Genomic DNA, 20,106 nt, shown 5'->3' with positions numbered 1-20,106 from the left:
TGCAAGAGGAAAATAGGCAGCTGGTGAGACCTCTTTTCCTATGGTTGGTTCACATCACAAAGGCAGAAAATGGATATACTGCTGTGGCCATTAAACAAATATTTTAATTTCCATTGTTTCCAATGGAATCATACCACCTCAAGAGCTAGCATCCCTCCTCCCCATCTATGGGTGTGTCTGGAAAATTAGAAGCTCTGGAATTTGTAGATCCACAGTCTCTTCAATACTGAAGAAACACCAGATGGAGAACTTTCTGCAGCTACATGTGCGAGGTTTGTAAGAGCTCTGTAAGATTTCTGTAGAGCAATAATTCCCAAATCCCGTAAAGCTTGGGATGCCTTCATGTTTGTATGCAAGAATATGTGAATTTGTGAGTACATGATTTGTGTGTTCTCATAATTGTAAATGGTTGCTTATATATGTTTTAGTTTCATTGTGTTTTTAAAGAACTCTTTCACATGCTATGTTTACATTTCTCTGAGGTTCTGTGCCCATCACACATGATCTTATGTCAGTAATGAGACTGTAATAGAATCTATGATGAACTAAGCATAAATATTGTTGTTCTTTTACTAGCATCACAGGACAGGGCTAGACTGAACTTCGAATGATTTGTTATAGTGTTAGTTGTTCTGTTCTCTTGTAATTATACCTACCATCATCTATTAGGCAATCATTATGTAACTGAATCATGAAGGAACACAGTGTTTTCTGAGGAAATAAAAAATAAACTCTCTCCTCAATTATTTCACCACTCGACAATTCAATTGACCTGTATTTGTTCTTTAAAATGTTCATTCATTAGCCTAACAGTTTTATTGATAGGTTAACAGTCTCAGGATCAAACTAGGCAGTGGCTGCATTCCAGAAAATCCTGGCTTACTATTCACGAGTGGTTGTGCTTATTCATGCAGCCCATCACTTTACTTGGCATTTTTTCACCAGCTGGAGTAGCTAAACTAATGAAGAATTAAAATATTAGTATGTTTCCTAAAGCATGTAGTCCTGGACCCTTGATTGATGAACATGGACATTATGATAACTGAATTAATAAACATACGTTGTTTTATGTCTTAAATAATTTCCAACTTAAAGCAACCTTATCATGAGGTTTTCTTGGCAAGAATTGTTCAGAAGGGGTGTCCTACTGCCTTGTATGGGTAAGATTTGGGCTGCAAGGGTATGATTTCCCCATCATCACCAAGTGGGTTTCCATGACTGAGAAGAGATTTGAACCCTGGACATCCAGAGTCCTAGTCCAACACCACTATACCACTCTAGCTTTCAAGGCATCCAGAGAGGCCTTCAATTTGGACCAAAAATGTAGCATGTGAAAAGTGGACTTACTATCTTTCTGCACTGTTTTCCCTATAAATATCACCCACCCTGAAGCTGCTATTTGGAGTGAAAAGAAAACTAATCTTTCTGCTCAGGGTAACTTCCTTCTCAGAAAAATTGTTTGCCTGTGAGGAAATAGATTTTTCATTCAGAAAATGTTGCTGGGGTAGATGAAGCTTAAATCCTGTCTCAGTCATTTCCTGATAAAAACTAGGTTAAATAAAAACAAGGAGAAAGAAAAGGATGGGCAGGCATGCAAAAGCAGCAATGTATTTAATGTACTGTTTACTTTAGTCGTCCTTTTAAGAGCAGAACAACACTTTTGCCCCAGCATAAGGGCAATATGTGGTGCATTTCTTGTATTTTAGTGCTCTGCCCTTTTTTTTCTTTTTGTTTCTCCTTGGGCCTATCTGCTGTCTCTAGGAAGATTATCTCACGGGCTTTCTGCCTGGCCCCAGAGTGGACTGAAACTTTGGGAATTTTTTTTCAGATCGGGTGTTATCGAATGCTTACATGCTCAGACCGGAGGCAACGTGGCCAGATTTTAGCCATCTTGTTCCTAATCCACCCTAATCTCGTTCTTCACAAAGGACAGGAGTTAACTGTCCTTTGTGAAGAATGGTATTAGGAGAGATTGGGGATGGATCTGGCTAAGATCAGATCACGGTGCCTCTGGTCTGAGCATGTAAGCATCTGATCTGAAAAAAAAAATCCCCAAATTTCAGTCCACTCTGGGGCCGAGCGGAAAGACCGTGAGATAATCTTCTAGCAGTGAAATCTGGCAGTGTAACAAAGGTGTTAATGGCTCACATTTTTTGCTGTAAGTGATGCTGGAGGGCATTCTCCCACATTTTCCCTCCATTGTTGATGTAAAAAAAGGATCATTGGGAGTAAACACCTTGTTTTAATGAAGAATAAACAAGGTGTACAATCCCTATGATTTTGGTGTGTGTGTGTGTGTGTGTGTGTGTAAACAAAATCCAAATTAGAAGTATAGTTTGTTTGCTTCCACCACTGAATTTCAGCAGTGTACAGCAGTGGCTGTGGGGAAAAGCTCCAGACAGTTTCCAGGATTGGTGGCACTTGGCCTCTGGAACTCACCGAAGTTTCCCAGAACTAACATATTGGGTTAGAATGGGGATATATCAATAGCTGAGCAGTACAATGATGGTGCAATATATTGTAGAAAGGCTACTAATGTCAACAGTTATTTGTTTTCTCCAAAAATAAGTTATATGGATTCCTATGGCAATTGGCTGAGTACCATGAGCATTGGTCTGGGAACTAAAAGGTTCATATTTAGGCGGTTAGGGATTTTCTGAATGGATTTACCCAAGCAATATCTCAGTCTTATTTTTACAGAGAAGAACTGAAATATTGACCAGGTTATCAGTCACAGACTATAGCAACTGCTCCATGATAACTGTGTTCAATAGTCTATATGATTTGGCTCAGACTTTAAACTCCACTTGGCAGCATCTCTCTGAAGAGTCTTAAAAATAACTTTTGCTCTTTGCCTTCATACTTTAGAGATGGGAACTGAATGTAAAATATACATGCTTTACCCCCAAGCTTACTCCTCTCTTGTGACATGATTGAGATAACAAATGCAAAGAACTGTATATATTAAATACTGCTGAAAAAATTATATTGTAAAATAATACAGAAATATATGTATTTTAAAACTATGCCATGGTATTTCAAATTATCTCTATTAAAGATTAGTGGTTCACTTGAAATTATTAAGGACATGTAATTCCCAACATACCTTACTATAAGAGAGTAACAGAAAGATAGCAGTGCTTTTGAATATATATTTTTATGTTCATATGATTGTTTTAGCCATGCAAACATACTTTAATTCTGTTAGCTATTCTGCTGTAAAATCGCCAAGAGTGTGATAAAGCATATTAATCAGAAAGAAGGGAAACAGTTGGATGCTTTACAGATTAAACATGAATCATTGGACATGAAAATGTATGCTAATTGAAATAATGAACAAATTTTGTTCTGATTTGCTACCCTATAAATTATAATTGCATCAGATATTCTGGCAACCACAAATAAAATGCAGTGCAGTAAATACAAGAAATGCATACCAATCAGGAACTGGCTTTTAAGTGTGCTGACCTTGTAGCCCAAGGGCACAGAAGTTGTGACTACATTATCATATCATGATCTTGTGGAATTAATTAGATTAAATACTGAATAATCTCACCTCTGGTTTCCAAAAGAAAGCTAACATTCTGAATATTTCACAGAAGGTGGCTGATTTTTCAAAAGAGAAAGCCAACATAATACATGATAACTAAGAATCAATAAAGCAAGAAAAGGTGAATATTCAGTTTTGAACTGTCTGCATTGATCAGTCTGTTCAATTAAATTTGTTTTATCATGTAGCAAGAAAACCAGCAATGTTAAAAATAATGGCAGCAACAACAGTAACAACAATCTATGCTTACTGCTTGACTGATAGGCTGGTATTTTCTTTTTGTTTTGTGAAAAATGCTGTCTTTTATATGATACTGATTAATTACATGATAACATATATGATACCAAACTACAGAATGAAAATATGATGATATGAAGCTGAATTGGAATTAAATTATTATAAATTAGGAATATGTCATTGAAGATAGCTTTTTGTTTTGTTTTATCTTTCTGTTTTAAATATGAAGTGTCCAGAAATATCATTGAAAAGAACCACAAATCATGTGGTCATCTCACAAACAGAAGATAAAAATGTTCAGGGTTGAAGCTATCTTCAAGCCTTGGAGCCTGGGGGATGGACTTTCAGGTTGGCTTTCTTGATGTAGGCTGGGCAAGGATTCACCCAATTTGTGGGTTATCCTTGTTGCTGAGGTGTTATTACCCCGGGGAAGCTTCAGAGGAGGTCAAGGGAAAGGACCACCTGCTGCAGCTGCTCCCACACTAAGCTACCCCCCCCCCCTTTAGTTGCAGTTCTTCCAAGAAACATTAAATAGAGCCCTGGTGATGCCTGTACTGCCACCACTCACTCATAAAGCACAAGGTTGTGAGTTCAGTACCAGCCAGGGGCTCAAGATCGACTCAGCTTGGCATCCTTCCTTGGTGGCTAAAATGTGTACCCAGCTTGTTGGGGGTAATTAGCTCACACATTGTAAACCGCTTAGGGAGTGCTTAAGTGTACTGATAAGTGGTATAGAAATGTACTTGCTACTTGCTATTACTGTTAATAAAGTGGCCCCTTTGAAACCCATTTCTTGTGTCTGGTCTCTTTATTCACTGGTTAATTAGCAAATACATTGTTAAAACAATCATCACCATCAACACCTCCCAGCAGAATGCAATAGCAAAGTAATGATCATTTAGGCCTCAAACAGATGACCCAAAAGGGATGCCGTCAAATCACATGCATGCCTCAAACGTGGCCAGAAGCCACGTTTGGGTGTGCCTTTAGGACTGTGGCAGCAGCTTGGATCGATGTTGGGTGCTTGTGGCTGCTGTGGCCCTGAGATGAATGGTGATGGCACAGTCCCAGTGCTGACCCTTTGCACCGTCTGCTTAGTATGTTTCTGACTGATAATTCTCAAGGGTGCTCAACTACATTGATGGTTCAATGTTCCCTGTTGAATTGAGGCAGTGCCTATCTACCTGACTAGTCTCAAGGGCACTCAGACCCTCTGTCTTCCCTGTTCTGTGGTCCATGCCACATCACATATTGTGTGTGTATGTGCCTTCAAGTCAACTCTCAGTTTATGGCAACCCCATGAATTACATAGGTTTTTTTAGACAATGAATGCTCAAGAAGTGCTTTTGCCAATTCTTTCTTCTGAAATATAGTCTACAGCACCTGATATTGGTTAGCAGTCACCATCCAAGTTCTAACCATGGCTGACCATGCTTAGCTTGATAGATCAGACAAGGCCCCAGGTATATATGGCATCTTATGAAATAAAATTGTTCCACACAATTTTAATATTTTCATTATGGTATTTCTGTTCACAATAACTTATATTTGATAGATATTTGTTCATTTTGCTGTTCTTGGATCTGAAATCATAACCATTAGTATGATTCCTGCTATTGTCTCAAATGATTTCCAAATAATGGTTGATGTTCACTCTACCCACATGCAACAGAAGAAGACAGTCTTAGGGAAATTATACATTTCTTCTCTGGAAAGTCAAATAATGATCTTTTCATTTGATAACAGAGGAAGTACAGAATCATTTTCCGTGAATTATAATTTAGGATTACAGAACAGATTTCAGACAGATACCAGAACAAAACATTTAGCATAAGCTATGCACCAGTAATATTTTACTGTATTTTTCTCATGGTCTGGGGAGAAATTTTTACAGTATGAAATAACAGGATTTTTTTACTGTTTCCATAGTAACAGATACATTGCTGCCATCATGCTAATCCTTTAAAATAAAAAAGAAGAGAATAAAACTATCATCTGTTCACAGAAACTTTATATTTAGGCAAGACTGTAATACTATTTACATCTACCTGTAAGTATGCTCCAATAAAGTAAATGACATAATCTGAGTATGCTGCAAATTTCTTAATATCCAGTATAATCCACAAAAACATTATATATTAAAATACCAATGATAGGGAATCACACTTAAAGAAAAGGGAGAAACCAGGAGATTGATTTGTTCGATGAGTTTTTAAGCAGTAGATGCTTATGCATTGTATATACCAATGTGAACACTTTGTGTGCAGAGCTAATCAACCATCCTGGGTCAATGAAGATGAACTTGGATAGAGAGAGAACTCATTAGGTGGGGAATGTTGTCCAGCATCTGAATGGAAGTTTTTTCTTAAACAGCGCTTCTTGTATATAGGAAAATCAGTTATGTCAGCCTTTAACATCCCTTTATAACCAAATATGGAACTTTAATTTTGTGGATGCCACTAGACTACTATATTAACTTAGAGTAGTCTAACTTTTCTGGACAGGTGTCCAAATTTGGACGTTTGCGGGTTATGAACACCCCAAATTCAAGGCTTGTTCACTTACAAATGGCTATCATGATCAGTCCTCCTAATCACAATGCACCAATTTTTGAGACAGCAAACAGGCGAGGCTAAAGAAAAATGACATGCCCAAGAGCTAAAAATAAAACATGTGTAAGATCTGGGTTCCAACCAACAACAAAAGGCAGGGTCTCAGCCATAAGTCCAAAAAACACACAAGATAATTAAATAAACAAAACGAATATATAAAAAATACTAACAACCTATAAATAAATTTATAGCAAATATGAACAATAGAGAATTGAAATGAATGAATAGCTATGACAAGATTAAATAGAATATCTTATCAAACATAGAATATGAAAAATAGCCATACAACATAGTGGAAAGTCACATTACATATATGGTAGGAGAGGAATATATTACAATGTAAAAAATGTGCTACATAAGGACTAAAACGTAAACAAGCAAACTTCAGCTGCAGGATCAGGCAGGTATCATAAGAGTGAAGACCAACCCAACAGTAACAAAGAACTTATATGAAAGTCCATCAAGCAGTTACTAATGATTGGCAGACAATAAAAACAGGTCTTCCCTGGATTTGTACAACCATTTTGGGTCTCCTTCAGAGGGAGTTTCAGCCATTCAAAGTTTCATGTGACCAAACCATGCATAGGTTCTTTCCAAACAAGCCATCCTCTGCCATAACTGTGGAAATGATGGTCTAGTTGCATATCATTTACAGTCTGCCAGTCATCAGAAAGTGTCTGCTGGACTTTGTTTCTGAATGATTTATAGTCTCCCAGTCATTACTAGAGCCAGTATGAGGTAGTGGTCTGAGTGACCAGAGTTTAAATCCCTGCTCAGCCATGGAACCCCCTGGATGATCTTGGGCAAGCCACATTCTCTCAGCCTCAGGGGAAGCAAAGGGCCTCTGCCAAGAAAACACTGTGATAGGTTTGCTTTAGGATATACCATATAGATCCGGCTATAAATTGAGAAATTTATGCTCAAAAATTGACCCTAAACTCCTGGGTCAACTTATATACGGGTCAATATGGTAATCCTGCTTAGAAAGGTCCCGAAAGAAGTACTGTCCCATGCCCCTCTCTCCTGGCCTCAGCAGAGATCTCTGAAAGAGCTGCTGAAGCAGTGTATGTGTGTGTAAAAGAGATAAGTCCTTTCTCAATGAGATGTTAAAACCTTCTCTCCCATCCTCCTCTATCTCCCTTAGATCTCTCTGTCCCCCACTTCCCTTCTTTTCTCAGTCAGATGCTAAAATATTCTCTTCCAGCACCAGGGGTGTTAGGAGGTCTGGAAAGGTCCAGAGACAGAGAAGGAGGGAGGTAAATGGTGTATTCCTTTTGTTTTGGGCTTTACACCTTTTGTTACTTCCTCTAAGTTTTACTCTTGACTTATCCACAGGTCATATCAAAATACATGGTTTTAGCCCTACTTTCCCTCAACTTATACATGAGGTTGACTTGTACATGAGTATATACATTAAGTCAGAAATGACTTGAAGGTACATAGCAACAAGAAGTCATTAGTAATTGTGAGATTTTTGTATAAATTCTTTGTTACTCTTGAGCTGTTCATCACTCTTATAACATCTTGATCTTATTGCTGTAGTCTGTTTACTTGTATAAGTCAATCTTTATGCAGCACATTTTTACATATTTACATTTTTCATTTATTATCTTGCCATATATGTAATGTGATTTTTTTGGCTTTCCTTTATGCTATTTTTCATATTGCATGCTTAGTGTGATATTCTATTTAACTCTTTATATATTTAACTCTTTATATCTTTCCAATTCTCTATTGTTCATTTTTCCTATAGTTAGCGTATCTCCGTTTACAGATCTGGGTTATAAACACAAACTCATTGCAAGGTAATTACATTGCACCACCTTTTACTAGTGTCTAAATGCATCATAACATCTGGTACCCAGCATTTATGACACAGAAACAATATAGTTTTGTTTCTGGTGTGGTTCTCACAGGCAGAAAGTAAAGCCAAATGTGCTAATTTGTGCTAAGCAGAAATGAGAAAAGGAGGCTGTGCAACACACTCAGCATTCTGGATCTTCTTGCAATATATGCAACACCTGTATCTTTTGTCTTGCTTCAGTTGAAGCACTATCCAGATTTAGCTGGTTTCAGCCCCAGGGCTTAGCAAATACAGATTTGGGGGAGGTCTTCCCACCTATCATTTGCTCTCAGAGCATCAACAGAAGAAGGAAAACAATGTTTTCTTTAGGCAATAATCAAGTTGCACTGCTTCCACTGATATCTTGCCTGCCAAATATTGGGAGAGATTTTTTTATTCATTGATTGGCTGGATTTATCCATTCCTCCCAAAACTGCATAGGATGGAACCATGGATTAAGAGGAATCATAACTCTATAAATGTGCAATGTGAAAGGGATTTCAGTTTGCTGTATAGTCTAATTTATCTGGCATACAATACTTTATTTTACCTAGAAATATGATCTTTTTGAATTTTTTGAAAATTAGGATAGCCACATCAGCTTTATATTGCATACAGGAAATGAAATGTGTGTATGTGCGCACACGCACGTCTGTCCTGGTAAGTACTGGATGTTCCTGGAGCATTTTTGTACCACTGGAATTATGCCTCCTATGATAGCTCATGAAATCTTGGGGTCTGTCTGAAGTCTTCATTCCTCTTTCTGGTGCAATCTCATACACTGCCCCTCAGCCTCACATTATCTTACCAACTCCAAATTAGTTATCATGCTAATGATTCTTGATATTATCTTTGATACAGAGAAATACAACATCTGGTTTCCTCTACTAGCTCTCTGACTTGGACAACTATCTAGTTATCTCATGGCAACAGTTCACCCTTTTTGTGGGGTTTATGGGCTCTGTAGCTCTGTTCTGGAAGAGTTTATTCCTGATGTTTCACCAGCATTTCTCTGAAGATGTCAGCCACAGATGCTGATGAAACATCAGGAATAAACTCTTCCAGAACACAGCCACATAGCCCAAAACCCCACAAAAAACTATGGATTCCAGCCGTGAAAGCCTTCAACTTCACAGTTTACCATTTTCTTGAGCCATTCTTTGTTTTCTAAATCCCTCCTGAGTTCTGTAATTTCAAAATGAGTGGGGCAGAAGGTACAGGCTTGCTATAACTACTTTTGGCAGTATGACACTGTTTTCTATATTATTTTCCTCTACACTGTCCACAGATGTACAAAATGAACTTCTTTATTATGTAAGTTTCAAGACATGGACTTAACAGTGATGGAAAATACATGATAATGGTTCAATTTAATGAGGACCTATTCTAGAAGAATATTCAGATTTGTAGGAAAGACTATTTGGACTTTAGAAAGTTACTGACCATGTAGCTCCTTGTTGTCTGTTATGTGACAAATTCTGTTTAGCTAATGGCCATCAAGTGATAATATTGAGTAACCTTTCAGAATGCTGTTCCCATTACCAGACCACCTTCACCTACCACTACATAGCTGCATAGTAATGAATACCATTTAACCCATATAGTATGTTCTCACAAAATATCTACCTTCAGCCATCTATACTGCTGACTTCCTGAAGAGAAAATGGCTTAGTAGTTATATTTGGTCTTGAACGAATAAGAGTATCATTAAGCGTTTCTTGGGTATAATGAGGTTTTTTAAACCTATCTACTTTAATCATCAGAACAAAATGACAGTTTGTGAGAAGCGAAAAAAGAACAAAAGAACAAAACCTCTAAACCAAAACTGCAGTTTCAACAACTAATAGTATTAAAAATCAATATTAGTAGTTTCCTTCTGAACTTAGCCACACTCATTATCCTGACATGCAAATATAATGGTATGTAAACAGAGTAGTCAGCACAGAGTAAAAATGGACCTTGACACTATTAAAAAAAGAATACTTTAAGTTTTGAGTGCTGAATCAATATTTTTGCAATTTTGAAAGTCATTACCTTTGCTTTTATTAGCACAATATGGAAAGCAAGCAGATATCTATATTTTATAAATGGCTTGAATTCAGAGTATTTTGGAATGATTCCAAATTCTATTTTTAAGGGTGCTTCTTCCAAAAAATATTCATATTTTCCTCCAGGATACACCTAGAGATATCAGCCAGAACAAGCCTTTGAGGGGTATGTTATGGCCTAAACAAAGGGAAAGGTGAAAGCTGAGGGGCCCTACAAGCAACCACAACTGTCAGTTGTCATTGCAAAGCAGCTGGGCTGTATAATATCTCTGATGAAAGTTTGTTTGATGTTTCCTAGGGCCTAACTGAGGCTGAAGCTACACTGCAGAATTAGTGCAGCTTGACACTGCTTTGACTACTATGGCTTCATTCTACAGAATCCTAGGATTAGTAGTTTGTTGTGGTACCAGAGCTCTCTGAAGGAGAAGGCTAAATATCTCGCAAAACTACAAATCTAAGGATTCCATAGCATTGAGCAATGGCAGTTAAAGTGGTGTCAAACTGCATGAATTCTGCAGTGTTCATGCAGTGTCCTGCCAAGGGTAGCAGTGCATCAGTGCAGGACAACATGGCTATGAACTATATTCTAAATATGAATCCCATCAGTGATTTAAAAATAACCATACTTATTTCCATATAAGAGGATAAACACTATTACTTCTAAATAGTCTGTGGCAGTGATTGTCAACCATGCAGGCAACAGACATCAGTTTCCAGAACCCTTTCCCATTGGTCATGCTGGTTGGGAGTTCTAGGAGATAGAGTCCATCTTTGGAAATTATCACACAACATTGTTACATCATAATTCTGCTCGACTAATTCCACCTTTTCCTGGAGGATGGGAGAACTATTCACACCAGGACAATTGGCAGAGTCATTGAGGGAGGGTGGGGCTTTGATATCCTCCATGATGAAACCAGTTTTTTCAAATGGAAGCATGGTCTAACAGACCAAGCTGTGGCACGTGATTGGGGGCAGGGTCAGTATATAAGGATGGTACGTCCCCCATCCTGCCTCTTATCCACGATGCAGTACACCCTCCCACCCTAAATGCAGTGTGAACTTTATTGGTCGCTTTGGGGCTGGGTAGGAATTTTCTCCTCTTTTCATGAGGTTTTTCGCCTACCCCATACTTTATAAAGGAACAGGAAATTGGTTAAGGGTGGCTGATAAATAGGTTTCACTGGCCCATATGGGGTTAAAGAATTGTACGCATCATTGGCACCCCTTTGTAGTGAGCGGTTAGGCTATTAATCAGCTTGTATACATCAAGGGATGTGGAGTTGTGAGAGAACCTGCCTTTGAGGTAGACATGGTGGTTTTGCTCAACCTTACAAATCCGAGGGAATTTGGGGGAGAGTGCCTTATGTTTACATTCCCAGGACTGGCTGAGGATGCAGTCCGAATAACTGGATTTACCTCAGGGTTCGGTGTTTGTGCCCAAAGGGTAGGCTGTAGAGGAGGTCTAGGATTGACACCTGGCTTCAGCTGGTCCTGCACCAGGCTTTCACTTTAATCATTCTCTCTCAGTTTAACGTTTAAGGTTTAAGTTCAAGTGCTTGGCTTAAATAGGATATAGGTCAAATAAATGCCCCTTTATTCATCCAATTTACGTGTCTGGTCTCCTTATTTCATGGTGGGGTATCAATGGAATTCCTGAGTTGCCAGGAAAACTTCTATACTTCGTTCTTCATTCTCTGGCACTTTTAACCATTTTTTTTAAAAAAACAAAAAAAACAACTAAGCGGAGTCGGGCAATAGTGTAATTTTGGCTTAATGGCCAGAGAAACTACAAGGTTCAAGAAAAGTATAAAGAGTAAATATAGAGTATAACAATATTTTTAAAGAATGATATACAAGAGAAGAACTGAGAAAGTGTTGGTTCATGGGGAAAAGCAAAGTAAAGAAATGATAGAAGTAGTGTGGGCTATCTGGGCAGGGAGTGGGGTTAGTTCCATAATTGTGCAATTGTGCAGTTATTGGCTTCTCTTTTTAATAAACAAAAAACAGCACTCATTGAGCAGGAGGTGGAATCAACAGGGTGGTGTAAATGATATTGTCATATTTCACATACAAGAAAGCAAACATGGGAACTAACATCATTGAAGCTCAAGTGATGGTGCAAATGTGTGTGTTACCATTCCTTGCTTTCTGAGTACAGGAGAAATGGTTTTCAAATGGAACAAACCAAAACAAACCATTCATCTGATAATTTAGTATATTTTGAAACTATGTGGCCATGTTCTAGAAGATTTTCTTCCTGATGTTTCGCCAGCATCTGTGGCTGGCATTTTCAGAATGCTTGTTTCAGATCCTGATGTCACAGGGGATATTGTCAAAATAGGCTGGCGAAATGTCAGGAAGACAATCTTCTAGAACACGGCCACATAGCCCGAAAAACCCACAAAAAACTATTTTACTGTAGATTTTGGTTCATTTCAAAAAATAATTTTTTATTTTACAGTTTATTATTGTTTATATTTTGAATTAGATATATATATTGGGGGGGGGGATCTTTTAAGTGCTTAGGGTCTCTAGATCCTAATCTGTCCCAGACAAAAACCCACTGAATTCAGTTTCAAGGCCTGTTGTCATCCTCTGGGTTAGCCAAAGGCTTGACTACTAAGGTCAACATCCAATTTCTAGTTCTAACTAGAGAAGATCAATAAATCAATAACTCAATAAAAAGTCAATGCTTATATCAATCATCATCATTTTACATAGTAACATTATTCTAGAAGCTGCTTTATTTAAAAAAAAAAAGAACAAGGAAAACAGTTTCCTGTTCCTTACAGGCTAAAGACACAGCACACAAAGATGATGGCAATGGGAAAAGGGATTAAGTCCAGCAGAAACTACTTCTACTACTTCTCTCTTCTGAGGCCAGGACAGTGGCAGTTGGGCTGGATGTACATTCATCTGTTTTGGGGCCTGCACATGATGGCATGAGTCTACTTTTGTGAACACTGTGAGCATTTGGACCTCACCCCTTCCTGGGACAGACAGAACTCTACTATCGCTACTTTATTTCAGGAGTGAATAACATGATTTAACACCAAATGCCAAGCAGGAAACCACATAAATTCTCATGCAGCTGTGACCTAGTTATAAAGAAAGGGGTGGAAAACTGAAATAACATATCTAATATGGATTCCCACCACGCATCCACTTAAATTTTGAAGTAAATCTATATTCTCTGCTTCAGATACTGACATTTCTATTATAGTCTATAAATACACCCTGGAAAATCAGGATTAGAGAAAGCAGAAAGAAACATACACAAGAAGTAAATGCTAGAATCACCAGCTTCCCTCATGCTATCACCACTTATAATTTTCACCTGATTTTTAGTTTCTAGTTACCAATGCTGAAAATATCTAACACACAGTTTCCACGCAAATCCTAAATTTACATTGCCTTGAATATAAGCGCTTCTTGGGAGGGGGGGTTAAAAGCATGTATCCAGCACTCCCCTAATCTTATATAATGTCACAGTGGAATCACTGCTCATGCCCCCAGTGAAATGGCTGAACTCAGCCCAGTCACTCTTCTCTTGCTATCCTACCTGAGGACAGAAACTGGCAAGTTGTACACCTTGAGCTCTTGGAGGAAACCCATTTGACAAATTATCTATAGGTGTTTCCAAACAGAGGGATAGTTGGGCTACCAAATGAAAGCAGTTGTGCAGGTGTTCCATGTTTTCATCCTTCATCAGTTTTTATAAAGAAAAAGGAAGACAGAAGAGTCACTAAGGGTGAGGGGACAGGAAAGTTACAAAGAAAAGCCATGCTAACCTGGATACTACCTAGAATTTCATGAATGAAACAGAGTGATTGTACACTAAAGATCTAGTCTGGAAATGTTGTTTCACTGTTTATTCATTGTCACATAACACAGAGAAAGATGCTGCTCATCCAGAAGTACAAAAACTCTGACTGATCTAAAAGTTCTCCAGCAGTACTACTCTGACCATGGTTAACTGTGCATTTCTTTTTACTTGCTTAAAGGAGAAGCTATAACTATCCCAGAAGAAAGAACCCTTTCTGAAACAGGTAGTCTGCTCTACCTATTGAATGCTTGTTTCAGATCCTGATGACACAGGGGATGTTGTCAAAATAGGGCACCTGACAGGCTGATACAACTCGTGGAATAAAAGTGAGAGAAAATGGCACTGTAGCAACAGCAAGTAGGTGGAAGGAAGGCTCCAGGCACAACAAGGATAGATACAAACAAAACCATGGGGTCTTCAGAATACTTTTTTTTTTTTTACAAATCTTTCATCTCAAAAAAGGTTCACAGGGAAGTGTTCAGTACAGCTCCAATCATCACTTGGAAGCAAAGAAAGAAAAAGGAGACAGAAGAGAAGGTCAGGCAAAGAGCAACAAAACCCTACTGGAGAGGAAGCATTTCAAAAACACCTTCCTGTTGACTGTCATTCAGTCATTACTATTGTGAAGACAAGCGCACCATGCTTTAAGTTATACCTTGCTTTATAAAATAGCTATCTTCACAAAGGAAGGCAGTTTACAAGTTCCTTTCCACATATTCCCCTGATTACTCTGTCTTGCGAGTGTTGTCTGTCTAACTATTTCTGTTGAGAATTATCAGTGAAATCAGATATTTACAGTGAAAAATGTCAAGCCACATCTGATGGCAAGGCACCTGAATATGGGCTCCCCGTAAGACATTTAATGATGTACAATGAGTTCATGGTATCCACTGGGGTTTATACAAATTGGCAAAATCAAGGTTTGCTTTTGGGATTTTTTTGGAGGGGAGGGGGATATTTTCAAATCATGGGTGATGGAGTCCATGGATACAACTGTACCTGATGTCATTCTGTGAAGCCTCAGCAGAAGGAACTGAGACACCCCTTAAGGCAGGATTGGAATGACTGGGGGCCATGTACTGTATGTCCAAGGGCTATGCTGTGGCCTTGTTAGGCCTGTGAAGGTCTCAAAAAATTGGGAGCAGGAAGAAAGGTTTTGGATTTTGTGTGTGTTTCTGACCCTCACTGAGGAATGTGGAGGTTAATTTCACAACATTGTGTCCCTTAGACCATTTCAGGCCCAGAAAGGTGAATACCATTTCAAAAGCCCAGCACATGCTCTGGAGGGCATCTGGGGGACAAAACATTTGATTATTTTTTGCATTGGGTGTTGTGGTGGGTGCAGCCATCCAAGGCCCCCTTGTGAGAGAATGTGAGCCCTGAACCCCAAATATTGCCCACTTCCATCATAAGGCAAAGCAATTAGAGGAAACATTCTTGTCTGCCAGAAAAAATGCTATGAATAAAGTCAGAATTGGTAGGCCTTTAGTGGCCAATTTTGTGGTCAACCAAGTTATGCTGTCATTCACCCCTTTCACATGCACACATGCACACTTTCTCACAGACAGAGAAAGAGAAGGAGGACAGAGCAGCTATTGTTTTGTTGCTGCTGTGGAAATAAAGCTGGACTGTTTTCTTCATGAACTGGCCCTTGGAAGTTGTGTTGGCCACTTAAGAGGTGGTGGTAGGTTCAATGGGATGGAAAATTCCATCAGATAGATGTGGGGCTTTACAGACTGAATAGAGCCCAAGGTGAAGGCTCCTAGGCCCTTAGTAGCTTCATTCTTTTCTTTCTGTGGCATAATACTTTGGGTCTTACTCATTGCTCTTATTGTTTGGTGATAGTAGTGTGACCTTTAGTAGTTTGTGTGTGTGTTGTGTGTCTTCAAATTTCTGACTTATGGCAACCCTAAAGTGAGCTACCATGGGGCTTTCATGACAAGGTTGTTCAGAGAAGGTTTGTCCTTGCCTTCCTCAAAGGCTGAAAGGGTGTGAGATGCCCAAACTCACCCAGTGTGTTTTATGACCGAGCTGGGAATTGAACCCTAGTCTCTTGAGCTGTAGCCCAACACTAAAACTACTATGCTACTTGGCTTTCTTGACTAGTTTAAAGTAAGAGGAGGTTAGCATTCATGAGTGGGACAATCTGAGCTTTCCAACATCACTGTTAAGTGGAAGGAATGTAAACCACTCAAAGAAAGGAAGGAAGGAAGGAAGGAAGGAACAGAAAATCTGCATTTTTGTGTCAGATGAAAAAGATTAGTGCTCCCCTTCCCCCTAAAGCTTTTGGTCCAGAAGCTCTAGTCTAAAGCTAATTAATGTCTTCATTTTGCATGTCCTTATATTCCAGTCCTACAGGTTTTGACATCAGTAGTAAGTGGTGAGGATGTGACATAGGAACTGTTGTCCCAGTAAAATTTAACCAACTACTACACTATATTTGCAATTCAGTATTCACTGGCAAACAGAGAAATAAGAGATTTGTCATTTATGTTATAAAGTAGAAGTTTTGAATCTTTCAGAGCAGCTATGCTTTGCAATGTAAATGTGTCCACAAATTGAGGGTCTTGTGATGAATTGGGCTGCAGTAGAGAAAATAATTCTACTGTTCTGACACTTCAGCACATTTTCTGTAAGGACAGAATTTAGCTGCCAGTGCAACTGTTTTGTCACAGAAGAAAATGTCTCTGGTTTCTAAGACTTTTATCTGCTGGTGAATTTTTGTGGGGGTGAGGTGATAGCTTGCACATCTGTAAATCCAGAGACTATGTAATTCATTAAAAAATAGAAGTATAGGAAGTGTGGAATACAACTCAAATGTTTCCCTATTCTCCTGAGGGCAAAGGTGTTCGGACCCAGGAGAGGCAAGCAAGAATTGCTATTTGTATCCACTTTGCTTACTAGCTACCAGTTCAGTTCCTTCACATTTTGCCAGTGTGAATTGGCATCTTTTGCTTCTAGCCCCATTAGGGCTTGCTTTTTCTTGACCTTCTAAACTCTTAATTCTGTTGGTACTTTGCATACTGGCACAGAAGTCCATGATGAAGAGATAATTCTGGTGTATCAGCACCAAAAGGCTGGTATAAAAATTTTCATATAAATAAATAAAATCAATGAGACAGCATCAAGGTAATTCCCTCTCCCCACTTCCAGTGCTAATACAAAGGATAGTGTCAGCTTACAGTGTCCATAGACTGATCTAAGTGGACATCATTATTATCCCAAAACCATGTCCTACAATTTGAATCAGATCATATTCAGAGTCTTCTAGTTACCAGCATTTTATTTTCTAACAGCTGAATATGAGTGCAGGATCTTTTGTTCTCTCTTTTTTGTATATAGCTCTACACACTAAGGACTTTCTCTGCCATTTCTCCAACATAAAGCAGGAAACAAAACAGTAAAAATACCCAGGGATACATAAACTAGCCCAAACTGAATCATTTAAAAAGTTTGGAAAGTTCTTCAACCAACTGTAAATTAGTTAGTGGGGTGTTACTTCAGCCCTGTGCAAATGGTAGAAGTTATCCTCACTTGGATTCCCATTATCCATTGACATCAGAAGGGTGGGGAGATCAAACCAGGAGGCACATAGAAGCTCTAGCCTTCCACAAACCTGGTTCAGCTTCCCCTTACAAGGGTGAGGAAGGAGACAACTGAGAGAAGAAAATTATCCTCAGTGCCTGTGTTCTGTCTGTTCTACAATGGGCAAATATAATCATACTCCAGCTATCAAAATACAGCATGCAAAAATATTCCTTACTGTCAGCTACTGGCCATGTTGAGGAAGCAGGAAATAAGTGAGTCTGTGCTGAAAAGGGGTGTGGAACTAGTCCTCAAGTCTGTTTGGAAACTGCAGGGTGGGGGAGAAAGAGGCTTGAAGAAGATTCTCCTTGTTGGGTTTTCAGATACCTAAGAATTTTCAATGTTTTTTTCATCCCCCTATCTGACCTTTTGTACATAGAAGACATGGTAGCAATGTAGTCTGGAGGTTATCAGAGAACAGAACATTGAAACGTTATTCTCATCCAGGTAGGGATGTAGCTGGGCCAGTGGACAAAGTTGGAAGAAGGCATTTTGCATTGCTGGCCTCACCTGTGCCTTAAGTGACACTAATGGATTCAAGAGAACCTCCAAACTAAAAATGCCACCAACATATTCACTGGCAATACAACTCTATCTAGAACCAATTTAACATCTTTGAACTGGTTAGATGAACCACACACCAACAGAAACTCAGACTTGTCTGGTATTGAGCCAGAGCTTGTCAGTTGTTATCCAGTCCATGGTAGCAGCCATGTACATCTATCATCTCACAAGCCTTTTACTGGTTGAGAAGGACCATGCTCAGTCTACCTTCTTGTGACTACTGTTCTGCCCTTCAGTTGTCACCAATATTCATCATGTGTTTCCTGGAATTATCTTTGCCGTTCCTCCCACCCCTGTGTGTATATTCAAAGCAAGACTTTTTCTCTCCCCCACACCTCTCTTCCTCTTCCTCCAAGATGGCTTGTTTGATATTCCACCTTTTCCTCAGCTCTGGCTAAGACTATGGCAACTCCTCTAATATGCTCTTTTGAGTAAGTGCCATTGATCATCATTTAAATTATTCATGAGAAGACCTCTATAGTATTAGGCTACACAGTAATATAGCATGACTTTCTCTTATTGTAGAGGTCTAGCTTGGAAAAATGTATTCATTGTATACACTGTGAGAATTTCACTGTACAGAGTCCTCAGGAGATCTCAGTCATCCTGACTGATGACTGAGGAGAAGATATGCCCTTAGGTGTCCAGGCATCCTGGTCCCAAGTTGTTTAAGGGCTCTACACACTAAAACCAGAACCTTGAACCTAGCAAATAGGCAGACAGTGTTGGGTTTTCATGAAAGGTGTAACAGTTGGAACTAGACCCTGAGAACAGCTGAACAGTCATAATCTTTGCTAGCCAAAGTGAAATTGTTAGTCCCAACTACAGTAGACCTATTTAATCAATGGAAACTACATGCCTTAACCCAGGGGTAGGCAACCTTTTTGAGCCGGGGGTCAGGTTGCTGTCCCTCAGACAACTGGGGGACCGAAGCCAAAAAATAAATAATTAAATATTTTTTTTAAAAAAAATATTAAATAAATAAATAAACCGGGACAAATGTAGGACATTTTCAAATGGTGGCCACTTTTTTAAAAAAAGTGGAGGACACGCAAAAAAAAATTGCTGATTTTTTTAAAAAATGTTAATATAAATGCATGTTTCTGAGGCATCTATAGACAATTGCTCCCCTTGCCCCTGCACGTGAGAAGCCAAAGGCCCCGGCGGCAATCGGCGGCAGGACTGGGCTGGGGCCGGTCCCAAGGCCTCGCCGGGTTGCATCCGGCCCGCAGGCCACAGGTTGCCTACCCCTGCCTTAACCCATTGTTTCAACGGATCTATTTCAGTTGGGAAATCACAGTTGAACTTAAGCCTCTGTCTCCTCAATATACTATATACTCACAGGTCTTTATCTCCCATACTATATACTGTATATACTAATGTACTCATGTATTGTATATACTCATGTATAAGTCTAGAAATTTTAATCAAAAACTGACCAAAAAATCTAAGCTGACTTATCCACTGGTCAATGTAGGTAGTGTACTTTAATTTTTATTTTTAAAGGAATCATTCCCTGGTCAAAGTGTAATCTGTTCTGAAACCATGGACTCCCCTCTACTCTCTCATCTATCCAGCCTTTAGTATGAGCACAAAAACATATGCCTGTTGGAATTTTTTAAGACCTTTGGCAATGTTTTCCTTCTTTCCTTCCTTCTCTGAAGATGCCAGCCACAGATGCTGGCAAAACGTCAGAAAGAAAATTTTCTAGAACATGGCCACATAGCTTGAAAAACCCACCAAAAACCATGGATGCTGGCCATGAAAGCCTTCGACTTCACAATGTTTCCCTTCACTTCCTCCTTTAGATAATTTGTTATATCACGTTTTACCCTTGA

General features: G+C 39.0%; 1 protein-coding gene across 13 annotated transcripts in view; it reads right to left on the bottom strand.

Annotated features, from left to right (window-relative positions):
* DMD (dystrophin) overlaps positions 1–20,106 on the bottom strand; it is a 1,477,396-nt gene that overhangs the window by 583,271 nt on the left and 874,019 nt on the right. The window lies entirely within an intron of this gene.

Source organism: Sceloporus undulatus, chromosome 3 (assembly GCF_019175285.1).
Source record: "Sceloporus undulatus isolate JIND9_A2432 ecotype Alabama chromosome 3, SceUnd_v1.1, whole genome shotgun sequence".
Lineage (NCBI taxonomy): Eukaryota > Metazoa > Chordata > Lepidosauria > Squamata > Phrynosomatidae > Sceloporus > Sceloporus undulatus.
Note: the sequence above shows the minus strand (reverse complement) of the source record. Positions and strands in the feature narration are given on the sequence as shown.